Below are 13,734 nucleotides of genomic sequence, written 5' to 3'. Positions count from 1 at the left end.
GTAACTCACAGGTCTAGGGATATAGTAAGACTCAAGAAATCTTGTTCCATAGGAACTATATCATTGTTAGCAACTATTAATGCTTATCAGTTCATATACATCCCTTCATTATGCTTCTCATAACCACCCATGGAGATAAGTAAGCCTGATATTTCAATTTTACAGAAGAAAAGATATTAAAAAATGTTTAGGTAACATTTCAAAGTCATACTGCAGAGGTAGAACTAGGATTGAGTCCAGACCTCTGGACTACAAAGATACCCCTCAACATAAGATTCTCCATGTTAATATTGATACAAGTGGGTTCTATACTAGATGTGTATGTATTTTCCAACAGTGTTAGCCATTCCCCTGAGATTCCAGCTTTGAATTATGGCTATGCATTATAAGTGTCGAGACAGACAGTATAGAACCTGGTGGGCAAAGTGCGGCTTCTTTGTACCTGCCCATGCTCACTTCAATTCCCCAAACAGGTACTGATCCTTAAAGTTTAGCCAGTATACAAACGAAAAGTTTAGTCTGTATTCCTGCCAAAGAGCTTTAAAGTAGGACATGAAGTGGAACTTCCTGTTGCTGGCCGGAATCAGCCTCAGCCAGTGGATTATCTATTGTTCAGCTCTCAGCCAACAGGACCTGGCCTTCAACATAATAAAGGCCATATATGACAAACCCACAGCAAATGTCATTCTCAACGGTAGAAAGGAAAAACTGAAAACACTTCCTCTAGGATCAGGAACAAGACAAGGATGTCCACACAAAGCTATTTAATATAGCTTTGGAAGTCCTAGCCACAGAAATCAGAGAAAAAAAAAGAAATAAAAGGAATGTAAATTGAAAAAGAAGTAAAACTTTCACTGCTTACAGATGACATGACACTATACATAGAAAATCCTAAAGATCTACCAAAAAACTACTAGAGCTCATTAATGAATTTGATCAAGTTGAAAGATACAAGATTAACATGCAGAAAATCTCTTGCATTTCTATACACTAACAATGAAAGATCAGAAAAGAGACATTAAAGGAAAAAATCCCATTTACCATCACATCAAAAAGAATAAATTACCCAGGAATAAACCTACCTAAGGAAATAAAGACCTGTACCCAGAAAACTACAAGATTCCAATAAAGGAAACCAAAGATGACACACACAGATGGATATGCCATGTTCTTGGATTGGAAGAATCAATATTGTGAAAATGCCTATACTACCCAAAGTAATCTACAGATTCAATGCAGTCCCTATCAAATTACCAATAGCATTTTTCACAGAATTATGACAAAAATTTTTTACAATTTGTATAGAAACATAAAAGACCTTGAATAGCTAAAGCCATCTTTTTAAAAAATATATTTATTTTAATTGGAGGGTAATTACAATATTTTGATGGTTGTTGCCATACATCAACACGAATCAGCCATGGATATACATGTGGCCTCAATCCTGAGCTCCCCTCCCCCCTCCCTCCCCAGCCTATCCTGCTGGGTTGTCCCAGAGGACTGGCTTTGGGTGCCCTGCTTTATGCATCAAACTTGCACTGGTCATGCATTTTACATATGTTAATATACATGTTTCAATGCTATTCTCTCAGGTCATCCCACTCTCACCTTCTCCCACAGAATCCAAAAGTCTGTTCTTTACATCCGTGTCTCTTTTGCTGCCTTGCATGTTGGATCAGCATTATTGTCTTTCTAAATTCCATATATATGCATTAATATACAGTATTTGTTTTTCTCTTTCTGACTTACTTCACTCTGTATAGGCTCCAGTTTCATCCACCTCATTAGAACTGACTCAAATGCATTCCTTCTTACAGCTGAGTAATACTCCGTTGTGTATATGCACCACAGCTTTCTTATCCACTCATCTGCCAGTGGACATCTAGGTTGCTTCCATGTACCAGCTATAGTAAACAGTACTGCAGTGAACACTGGAGTACATGTGTCTCTTTCAATTCTGGTTTCCTCGGGGTATACGTCCAGGGGTGGGATTGCTGGGTCACATGGCAGTTCTATTCTCAGCTTTTTAAGGAATCTCCACACTGTTCTCCATAGTGGCTGTACCAGTTTACATTCCCACCAACAGTGTAAGAATGTTCCCTTTTCTCCACATCCTCTCCAGCATTTATTGATTGTAGACTTTTTGATGACAGCCATTCTGACCAGCATGAAAACTGTGGTTCTGATTTGCATTTCTCTAATAATGAGTGATGTTGAGCATCTTTTCATGTGCTTTTCATGTGGAGGTTGATTCCTCCAGTTTCATTCTTTTTTCTCAAGATAGCCAAAGCAATATTGAGAAAGAAAAATAAAAGCTGCAGAAATCAGGCTCCCTGACTTCAGACTATACTAAAAAGCTACAGTAACCGAAAAAAACAAAACAGTATGGTATTGGCACAAAAACAGAAATATAGGCCAATGAAACAGTATAGAAGGCCCAGAGAGAAACCCACGCACCTATAGTCAGCTAATCTATCACAAAGAAGAAATAAGCGGTATAGAGAAAACAGGACAGCTACATGTAAGATAATAAAATTAGAACATTTCCTAACACCATACATAAAAATAAACTCAAAATGGATTAAAGACCTAATTCTAAGACCCAGTACTATAAAATTTTTAGAGGAAAAGATAGGCAAAGCACTCACTGACATAAATCACAGCAATATCTTTTTTGATCCACCTCCTAAAGTAATGAAAACAAAAACAAACAAACGGGACCTAATTAAAATTTGAAGTTTTGCACAGCAAATAAACCGTGAAGAAAACAAAAAGAAGGATTAATCTCCAAAATACACAAACAGTTCATGCAACCCAATATCAAAAAACAAACAAACAAAAAAACCAATCAAACAATGGGCAAAAGACTTAAATAGACATTTCTCCAAAGAGGACATACAGATAGCAAACAGTCACATGAGATACTAAACATCACTAATTATTAGAGAAAGGATCAGAGCGACGATGAGGAATCACCTCACGCCAGCCACAATGGCCATCTTCAAAATATCTACAAACAACGAATGCTGGAGAGGATATGGACAAAAGGGAACCCTCTTACTCTGTTGGTGGGAATGTAAATTGGTACATACTATGGAGAACAGTATGGCGGTTTCTTAAAAACTAAAAATAGAGCCACTGTTATCTGGAGAAAACCATAATTTGAAAAGATACATGCAGCCCAATGTTCACTGTAGCACCATTTACAAGAGCCAGGATATGGAAGCAACTTAAATGTCCATCGACAGCGAAATGGATGAAGACAATATGGTGCATATATACAATGGAATTTTAGTCAAGCAAAAAAAAAAAAAGAAATAATTCCATTTGTGGCAACAGGGAGGGACCTAGAAATTGTCTCTGAGTGAAGTAAGTCGCTGTAAGACAAATATCAGATGACAGCACTCATATATGGAATCTAAAGAAATGGTACAAATGAACCTATTTACAAAACAGAAATAGAGCCACAGATGTAGAAAACAATCTATGGACAGAAGGGGGAAATACTGGAAGCAAAAGAGTCAGACATGACTTAGAGACTGACCACCACCAACGTATAACCACTAAGGGCGTCCCGTATAGCACAGGGAACTCTACTCAACACTCTGCAATGACCTATACGGGAACAGAATCTAAGAACAGAGGATATCTGGTGAACGGATTCAACTCACAACATGGTCAATCAAGTACACTCCAGTAAAAACTAATTAAAAACAAACCGACAGACAAAAAAAAAAACATGGCCTGGCCCAATCCAGTTCCAAGCACTCACCACCACTCAGCTAGGCCTAGAGAAATAACAAAAGATAACGTCCTTCTTCTCCCAGGGGCAAAGCTACAGAGGGTAAGGCTGTTGAGATTGTCCTTGCAGGGCCCTCATGATGTGAAAATAGGAGGAAAAAACTGTTTCTCTAAGAACCATGAGATCAGCAGACCAGATGAACTCCAGATCCTAAGGGCTTTAGGAAACTAATGAGCAGCAAAGCTGCACAGAATTCTTAAGCATAGAGAACACAGAAGTACAGGATCTACTGAAAGGCGCCAGGCGTTGGCCTGGTTGGGTTAAGAAGAGACAAGATACACATTCCTATACATGTGAATGTACCGTTTTAATTTAGAATTTGTTTAGTTCATCTATTTATATTTGATGGCTTTACACCTTAAACTTTCTAGATATGTTTCTTTTCTAAATCTGCTTGCCTTTAACTACAAAAGTAACATTTCTAGTTGCTCTAATATACAAGTTTGACATAAACCCCAATCCCAGGAAACCACTCTGTCCACCGCGCTCTGCAGCCAGGTGGCCTGGGAGAAGATGGGATTGCTCGCTGGTCAACCCTGTCCTCCCTGGGTCTGTGACCCTGACCATCCTCCCCGGCAGATCTAGCCCATGAGGGCTCCATGGCAGGGAGCGGCTCCTACACTCACAGCTCGCCTGGCTTTTCCTTCCATAACCTCAGGGCCAGTAATGCAAGTGAGATGCTGAAACTCCAGACACTGGCCTCACCTCCCCATGAGAACCCTAAGCAAGGCTGGGCACTGGGGAGGGAGTGGCTAGGAATGGACAGGATGGGAATAACAGCTCCGTTCCTATGAGGTCACCTCTCTGGAGGTGAAGGAGGAATATCTATCATTTATGGCATCTAGACTAACCCTCTTTCCTTCAAAGAAGGCTGCAGGCCATTCCCTTCCCCAGTCATTTCTTCTACCCAATCTTCTCAGCCTCTTCCCACTTGGGAAAAATGGAAAAAAATCATGGACACTGCCTCACCCAAGAGAACTCCAGTTCCAAAGATGCTTTATACTGCCAAGGTCACACATTTTAGAAATCTCACTGTTTTCTTCTCTGTTGGCTTGGCAGAGGGCAGGTGAAATGGGGAAGGTCCTTCACCATGGGAAAAGTTTACTGATCTCTTTAAAAGCAAACCTTATCAATGGAATTTTCCTTTTTCTCCCAGCAAGGGATACAGCAAAGATCCACATTTTTTTTTTTTTTCCAGAATATCGTATCATATCTAACACTAGAAACTTCTTTAGGGATATGCCCAAGACTACTCTTTGGCAATAACACCTTCTCTGCAGCAGAGACTGACAATGCCCCCATGATGCTAGGAAATGCATGAGGAACAGATACAGTCTGACCCACCCACCTCGTTACTCTCTGCTCCCCTCTCTCCCCAGAAGGGACCCTCATGTTACCAAAGGAGTGATTCACCCTCCCCACGGCTTCATCCCCTGGCCTGGGCTCCTGGCCTCCCTTGTTTCCGTGGCATGAAATCAATAATTTTCAGTGTTTGTTGGGTAACTCTATAACTTCACGCTATTTAATTAACACAGGTGTCCCAGGTTGTGCAGGTGGTTAAAAAATCCACCTGCCAGTGCAGGAGATGCAAGAGATGGTGGTTCAATCCCTGGGTCAGGAAGATTCTGGAAGAGGAAATGGCAACCCACTCCAGTATTCTTGCCTGGAGAATCCCATGGCCAGAGGAGCCTGGCAGGCTGCAGGCACAAACAGCTGCAGTGACCTGTGAATCCCTAAAGGGCAAGAACAGTATCATTTATATTTCTGCATCCGCTAATCTGGAATTTCCTGATTCACATGTTGTACATTTTAGAAACTGCTTTGGTTGTCACTTTGTGACTTTGTATCTGGAGAAATCTGTTCTTCCTTCCTCTATCCTGAAAACAGAGGGATCCACGTGCCTCAAATTGCTTACCCAGAAAACAAAATAATTCCCGACTGCCTGAACCTATTAATGAAAAATCTAGAAAACTGCTGAGATAGTAATGGTAAGAGCTTACACTTCCTGTAGGTAAAAGACATATTTCTCAATCAGTCAGGGAAATCCAGAAAAGTTACTAACTTAGGCAGTAAAACATCAGCAATCAATATAGGGGAAGTAAATCTGAAGTAAATTTGTCCACTTCCAATGATCTATGATCTGTCTTTTCTGAATGCTTTACGATATTCATTTGTCCCTTCAGCAGCATCATATACATTAAAATGTATCATTCCATCTTCAATGTAACAATCTTTGGCAGATCCCACTTGTCATATCCCCATTACCCCTGTGCCTGCTGGCAGAGCCTTGCTTTCACAAGCCTAACAGTGGTGAGTATATTCTTGTGCCAAGGTTGGTTTAGATGTGGCCATATGACCCATCCTTGGGCAATCAGATATTAAGGAAACCCTTTACCCTCAGGAAGAGAAAAGTTTGAACAGAACACTTTTGTTTTAGCCATCCCTTCCTTTCTGCTTAGATACTGACACATGATGACAAGGTTAGGGCAGCTTCACATCTGAGGGGGAAAGACAGAGAGAACCACCAAGAGGCTGCCCTGACATCACTGAGCCACTAATTCAATCCCGTAACCAGAGCCAGTCCACACAGATGTAAGGTGGTACACAGTCCAAATACAAAGGTACCACCCAGACAACTACATGTGCACGTCAGCATCCCCTGGGTTTGTGCAATCCAGTCTGTGCAGCCATATGTGGCCGCCCTTTGAGCCGGATCCACAAATCTGTGGAAGTAAACCCATACATCTTTAGATATAGGATATAATAAACATCCGCTGAGTTCAGATCACTCTTAGGAAGAGTGTCACCTGCAGCCTGCAGATTCTAAAACCCTGGGCAATGGACCGGAGTGGGGGGCTCACTGCTAACTCTGGCTCCCCCAGGCAGCATCTCTGGGACCCTGGTCATGTGACCGAAACTCTTGGGTCTCCGTATGCCCTTTTATGAAGTAAGGACATCACTGAGGTCTGCATGCATGCTCAATCTCTCAGTCGAGTCCAACTCTTAGTGACCCCATGGACATAGCCCACCAGACTTCTCTATCCATGGAGTTTTCCAGGCAAGAATACTGGAGTGGGTTGCCATTTCCTCCTCCAGGGGATCTTCCCTATCCAGGGATTGAACCCACATCTTCTGCACCTCCTGAACCGGTAGGCGGATTCTTTACCTCTAGTGCACCAGGGAAGCCCCCTTACTGAGGTCTGGAATGTTGCTGATTGATGTTGCATGGAGCCATTTCCCCCAGCATGTGTACCATGGTTTCTGTATCTCTCTCTATCCAACATCAGACCAGAGTAGCTGCTATAAAACACACTTATGTTTCTCTTTGCCATGTATGGTTCACTTTGTTGAAGCAGAATATCAACCTCCCCTCAGCCTCAAGTCTCCCTCCTGGCTGAAAATGCTGCCATGTAAAGACACTGTGAGACTGGAAGGTGTCTAGAGCAGTGAAGCAGACACTGATATTTCTTATAGAGCTTGGGCTATTTTTTTTTTTTTAAATAAAGACTGCTGACATCTTAAGTTGTCAAAGGCCATGCTCCTGTACTGGCTGACTGCCAATCTAACCCAGCTCTGCTGATGCTGACATAATGCATTCTGCCTGAGTGAGCAACGAGGCAACTTTCCCAAATCCCCCATCCATTTAACAAGCAACTGACTTAACACAGTGCTTCCATTAAGTGAGATATTTATGTTGAATTACTCTATAACCACCTGTGCAGGACTCGGGCACTCTTTACAGAATCTGGCATGGTTGCAGAATGCCACAGTGATGGCTGGGAGTGGAGAGCTGGCTCATGTATTTTAAGTGAGGGCTAAGAGTCTGTGATTTGGGGTTTCCACTGCTCTGGCTGTGGAAGGAGGCACTCCCACTGAGGAAAAGGGAACAGCCCTCAGGGCCAGGGTTCAAGCGGGTGCTAAAGTGCTCCATGGACAGTCAGGAAGGATCAGGACCGCATTACATGGGCACATTCTAAGTACCGCTTCTCTGTGATGCAATTCCCTTAAAATATCTTCAATCACTGACATTTATGAAAATATAAATATATAAATATATGTGTATATATATGGCCACCCTGCACAAGCTGTGCCTTGGAGAATAATGAGGAATGTGAGTCCTGAGAAATCAAGTAACAGCACAGGGCAAATATGGCAAGAGAACTAGGGTGTGCTATTCCGAAACATCCATTCTAATTGAGTCATCGCTGTGCCCTCTGAACAAAGCAACTGGAAAGGAAACTAGAGGATACCTCAACCCTCCCCCCTCCTTTTTAAAACTGTTTTTTTAATTGAAATATAATTCGCATGCCATAAAATTCACCCTTTAAAATAATAAAATTCAGCAGGTTTTTAGCAATTTCACACAGCTGTGCCACAATCACCATTATCCAACCCAGGACATTTTCATCTCCCCACAGAGACATCCCAAAGCTGGTAGGGGTCACTCCACTGCCCCCCTCACCCCTGTCTGTGGCTCAACTAATCTACTTTCCATCTACAACTGATCTGTTTATTCTGGCCATTTTCTGGACAGTAGACATGTTGACATGCTCCTGAGCTCGGTCATGTCCAGCTCTTTGCAACCCCGTGGACTGTAGCCTGTCAGGCTCCTCTGTCCATGGGATGTTCCAGGCAAGAATACTGGAGTGGGCTGCCATTTCCTATTCAGGGGATCTTCCCAACCCAGGGATCAAACCCTTGTCTCTTTGCATCTCCTGTATTGGCAGGTGGATTCTTCACCACGGCACCACCTGGAAATGGTACTCATGTACAGTAAATCGAGTCTTACAAATATGTGGTCTTTTGTGACTGATTTCCTTCATTGAACTGAGCAAAATGTTCTCAAGGTTCATTCGCACTATAGCATGAATCAGTACTACACTGCTTGTTATGACTGAATTACATTCCATCATGTGGATGTACATTTAATTTATCCATTCAGCAGAAGCTGGACATTTCGACTGTTTCCACTCTGGGGCTATTATGAATGATGCTGCTATTAATATTCATGTACAAATTTCAGGTGGTCATCTGTTTTCAATTTAAGCTTTCTATTTTGAAATAATTCTAGACTCACAGGAAGTTGCAAAAATAGTGCTGAGAAGTCCTGCGTACCCTTTACCCACTTTCTCCCAGTGGTTACACTGATTTAACTATTGCATGATGGCCACCCTCACTTAACTATTAACTAGCAAAACTGACTCTGGTATAATGTGCATAAGCAGTTCTGCCTCCTCTTTTACAAGAAACCAAGGTTCAGAAATTCAGAAATTTGCCCAAGATCACAAAACAGTTACAACTGACCTGCTGGCTTTAGCAATTTTTCAGTATGCTGTCTCCTCTATTTTAGATGGACCACGCCTACTGCCTGCCCTCCTCTCTCCCTCACAAAAGAATAAAACAATCTAACCTATCCTTTTCTGTCCTTATCATCACTTCTCTGCTGCCGAAGTTCTAGTCAGACAGCTAGTTTGAGTATTCCCATAAAAGGAGGAACATGAAAAAAGAAAACAAACACAAAAGGTTACTCTAATAATTGTTTTAAAATGGTTTGCCTTTTTGGAACTAGCTAGAGGTGGTGGCTGCATAATATTGTGACTACTAAATGCCACTGAACTGTTCTCTTTAAAATAGTTTGTTTATCTTCTGTAAATTACACCTGAAGGAAAAAAAAAATGGTTTCTCAACATTTCTTTGAGACTGTTTTTTTTTCTTTACCACATTTAGGATCCTCTGGCTGGAGGTGAAATTACAGAGAAGGCCAACTGATACTGTGCATGATCTTCAGGATGACAGCTGAGAAAACTTTTTCAGTAGTATCTATTCAGAGAAGATTCTATCCAGATCATTTATCTTTAAGAGGAAAAAATTTGAATATAGTTCTATTTCAATGAATCTACACATGCAACATCAGTTCAGTCACTCAGTTGTGTCCAACTCTTTGCAATTTCATGGACTGCAGCACACCAGGCTTCCCTGTCCATCACCAACTCCCAGAGCTTGCTCAAACTCATGTCCATCACGTCAGGGATGACATCCAATCATCTCATCCCCTGTCATCCCCTTCTCCTCCTGCCTTTAATCTTTCCCAGCATCAGGGTCTTTTCCAATGAGTCAGTTCTTTGCATCAGGTGGCCAAAGTATTGGACTTTCAGCTTCAGCATCAGTCCTTCCAATGAATATTCAGGACTGATTTCCTTTAGGATGGACTAGTTGGATCTCTTTGCAGTCCAAGGGACTCGCAAGAATCTTGTCCAACACCACAGTTCAAAAGCATCAATTCTTCAGTGCTCAGCTTTCTTAATAGTCCAACTCTCACATTCACACATGACTAATGGAAAAACCAAAGCTTTGACTAGATGGACTTTTGTCAGCAAAGCAATATCTCTGCTTTTTAAAATGCTGTCTAGGTTGGTCATAGCTTTTCTTCCAAGGAACAAGCATCTTTTAATTTCATGGCTACAGTCACCAACTGCAGTGATTTTGGAGCCCCAAAAAAACAAAGTCATTCTCTTTTCCACTGTTTCCTGATTTATTTACCATGAAGTGATGGGACCAGATGCCATGGTCTTAGTTTTCTGAATGTTGAGTTTTAACCTAGCTTTGTCTGTCTCCTCTTTCACTGTTATCAAGAGGTGCTTTAGTTCTTCTTCACATTCTGCAAAACGCACTGGTCACAGCAAACACCCTCTTCCAACAACACAAGAGACTACTCTACACATGAATATTACCAAATGGTCAATACTGAAATCAGATTGATTATATTCTTTGCAGCCAGATATGGAGAAGCTCCTTACAGTCAGCAAAAACAAGACCGGGAGCTGACTGGGGCTCAGATCATGAACTCTTTATTGCAAAATTCAGACTTAAATTGAAGAGAAAACCACTAGACCATTCAGGTATGACTTCAATCAAATTCCTTGCGATTATATACATGTAACATAGAGATGTTTTAGTTTAACCCTATGAAAGTATTAAAAAATAGTTTGAGGTCAGGACTTCCCTGGTGGTCTGGTGGTTAAGAATCTGCCTTGAAATGCAGGGGACACAGGTTCAATTACCTGGTCAAGGGAACTAAGATCCCACATGCCATGGAGCAACTAAGCCTGAATGCTACAATCACTAAGCCCACAATCTCTGGAGCCCGCGAACTACAACCAGAGAGCTTGTGCACCACAACAAAAGATCCTTCATGATGCAAGAAGACCTCACATGCTGCAACTAAGACCCAATGCAGTCTTAAGTATTTTTTTTTTAATGGTTTGAGGCTAAGGATAAAGCAAAAGCCACATTAAATAATGGTGAGGGGTTGCTTACAGCCCTGGAAATTCTAAAGAATATATCAAACAGAATTCTCAGTTACAGTGTTTTCTTTTCCTTACCTCTTCAGATGACGCTCAATCTAAGACATTCATTGTGGAGTCTTCTGTTTTTTCTCTGCTTGTTAAAATGCAGAGGGAGGAAATAGAGAGGAGTGCAAGTCTAGAGACCTGCTAACCTCTAATGGACCTCAGTCCTCTCATCTTCATGAGGGAACTGGACTAGTGATCCCCATCCTTCCTGCCTCTATCCCACTCTGTGACTTTACCATGCTTTTGGGTCTGGCTCCCAGTCCACAGGCTTCCCAGGGGGCACTAGTGGTAAAGAACCCACTTGCTGGTGCAGGAGATGCAAGAGACACAGGTTCGATCCCTGGGTGGGAAAGATCCCCTGGAAGAAGGCATGACCACCCACTCCAGTATTCTTGCCTGGAGAATCCCCATGGACAGAGGAGCCTGGTGGGCTCCAGTCCACGGGGCTGCAAAGAGTCAGACAGGACTGAGGTGACTTATCACAGCACAGACCCAGTCCACGCAACTGAACAGGAACGGGAGCTCAGGTAACTGGGATTCTTTAGGGAATGGTTCAGCAGCCTCAACCTTCACCCCATCCCAACCTGCTGGACCACTGCTCAGGAGAGAAACCCAGAAGGAATATAGAGGGAAAAGTCCAAGTTTACTAACCTTCCATTAAAAACACATACCTCAAGGATCGAACCAAGAAGATATAACAATTACAAATATTTATGCACCCAACATAGGAGAACCTCAATACATATGACAAATGCTAATAACCATAAAAGGAGACATCAACAGTGACAGAATAATAGTGAAGGACTTTAGCACCCCCCTTACACCAATGGACAGATCATCCATACAAAATAAATAAGGAAATACAAGCTTTAAGAAACTCAAGACCAGATAGATTTAATTGATAATTTTGGACATTCCACCCAAAAGCGGTGAATACACTTCTTCTCTAGTACCATGGAACATTCTCCAGGATAGACTATATCTTGGGTCGCAAATCAAGTCTCAGAAGATTTAATAAAACTGAAACAGTATCAAGCATCTTTTCTGACCACAATGCTATGAGATAGAAATTAATCAAAGGAACAAAACTATAAAAAATACAAAAACATGGAGGCTAAACAATGCACTGCTAAATAACCAAGTGATTACTACAGAAATTAAAGAGGAAATAAAAATACATAGAAATAAATGACAACAAAAACAATGACCAAAAACCTATGGGACACAGCAAAAACAGTTCTAATTTACAGCAATTCAATCCTTAAGAAACAAGAAAACTCTCACATAAACAATCTAATCTTACACCTAAAGCAACTAGAGAAAGAACAAAGAAAACCCAAAGTTAGTAAAAAGCAATGAAATCATAAAGATCATAGCAGAAATAAATGAAGTAGAAATGAAGAAAACAACAGCATCAATAAGAGTTGTTTCTTATTAAAAAAATTTTTTGATAAACCTTAGCCAGACTCAAGAAAAGAAGGGAGAGGACTCAATAAAGTTAGAAATGAAAAAGGTGAAATCACTACTGACACTGTAGAAATACAAAGGATCATAACTGACTACCTCAAGCAACCATATGCCTATAAAATGGACAAACTGGAAGAAATAGACAAATTCTTAGAAAGGGACAACCTTCCAAGGCTGAACCAGGAAGAATTAGAAAATATAAACAGACCAATCACAAGTAATGCAATTGAAACAAATTAAAAATCTTCCAACAAACAAAAGTCCAGAACCAGATGGCTTCACAGGTGAATTCTATCAAATATTTCAAGAAGAGCTAACACCTATCCTTCTAAAACCTTCCCCAAAAACTGCAGAGAGAAGAACACTCCCAAATTTGTTCTATGAGACCACCACCCTGATACCTAAACCAGACAAAGCTATCACAAAAAAAGAAAATTATAGACCAATATCACTGATGAACAAAGAAGCAAAACTCCTCAACAAAAAACCAGCAAACAAAATCCAACAACACATTAAAATGATCATACACTATGATCAAGTGGGATTTATCACAGTAATACAAGGATTCTTCAAAAAACACAAAATCATGATATACCATATTAACAAATTAAAGAATAAAAATTATATGATCATCTCAACAGATACAGAAAAAAGCTTTTGACAAAATTCAACACCCATTTCTGATTTAAAAAAAAAAAAACTCCAGAAAAACGGGCATATAGGGAACCTATATAATAATAAAGGCAATATATGATAAGCCCAGGGTTCCCAGGTGGTGCTATGTCAGGAAGCATTTAACAGGAGGCTTCCTGTGTGCTGTTTTGGAGCTGTCATGAATCCTCTGTTCCTTATTAATTCCTGAATATTCAGGAATTAAGAGGAGAGGCAAGCCTTTCCTGGGACTGACAAATCCATGCATTTCCTTCATTAGTTTTTCCATACAGTGAAAAGTAACTATTTATGACCCTCTTCTGATATGGATCGCCTTTTGGCCTTATGGCCTCTATTGCTCCTTGCTTCCTTGGTAAACTTGTAAAGTCTGGTCTCTTGATCCTTATCTAAAGAAGCTACTGGTATATATACTCTTACCAAAATCAATAAAGCACCCTTGTT

General features: G+C 40.9%; 1 protein-coding gene across 11 annotated transcripts in view; it reads right to left on the bottom strand.

Annotated features, from left to right (window-relative positions):
* ST3GAL6 (ST3 beta-galactoside alpha-2,3-sialyltransferase 6) overlaps positions 1-13,734 on the bottom strand; it is an 89,879-nt gene that overhangs the window by 10,749 nt on the left and 65,396 nt on the right. The window lies entirely within an intron of this gene.

The sequence above is a fragment of the Dama dama genome, chromosome 31 (genome assembly GCF_033118175.1).
Source record: "Dama dama isolate Ldn47 chromosome 31, ASM3311817v1, whole genome shotgun sequence".
NCBI classification, from domain to species: domain Eukaryota; kingdom Metazoa; phylum Chordata; class Mammalia; order Artiodactyla; family Cervidae; genus Dama; species Dama dama.
Note: the sequence above shows the minus strand (reverse complement) of the source record. Positions and strands in the feature narration are given on the sequence as shown.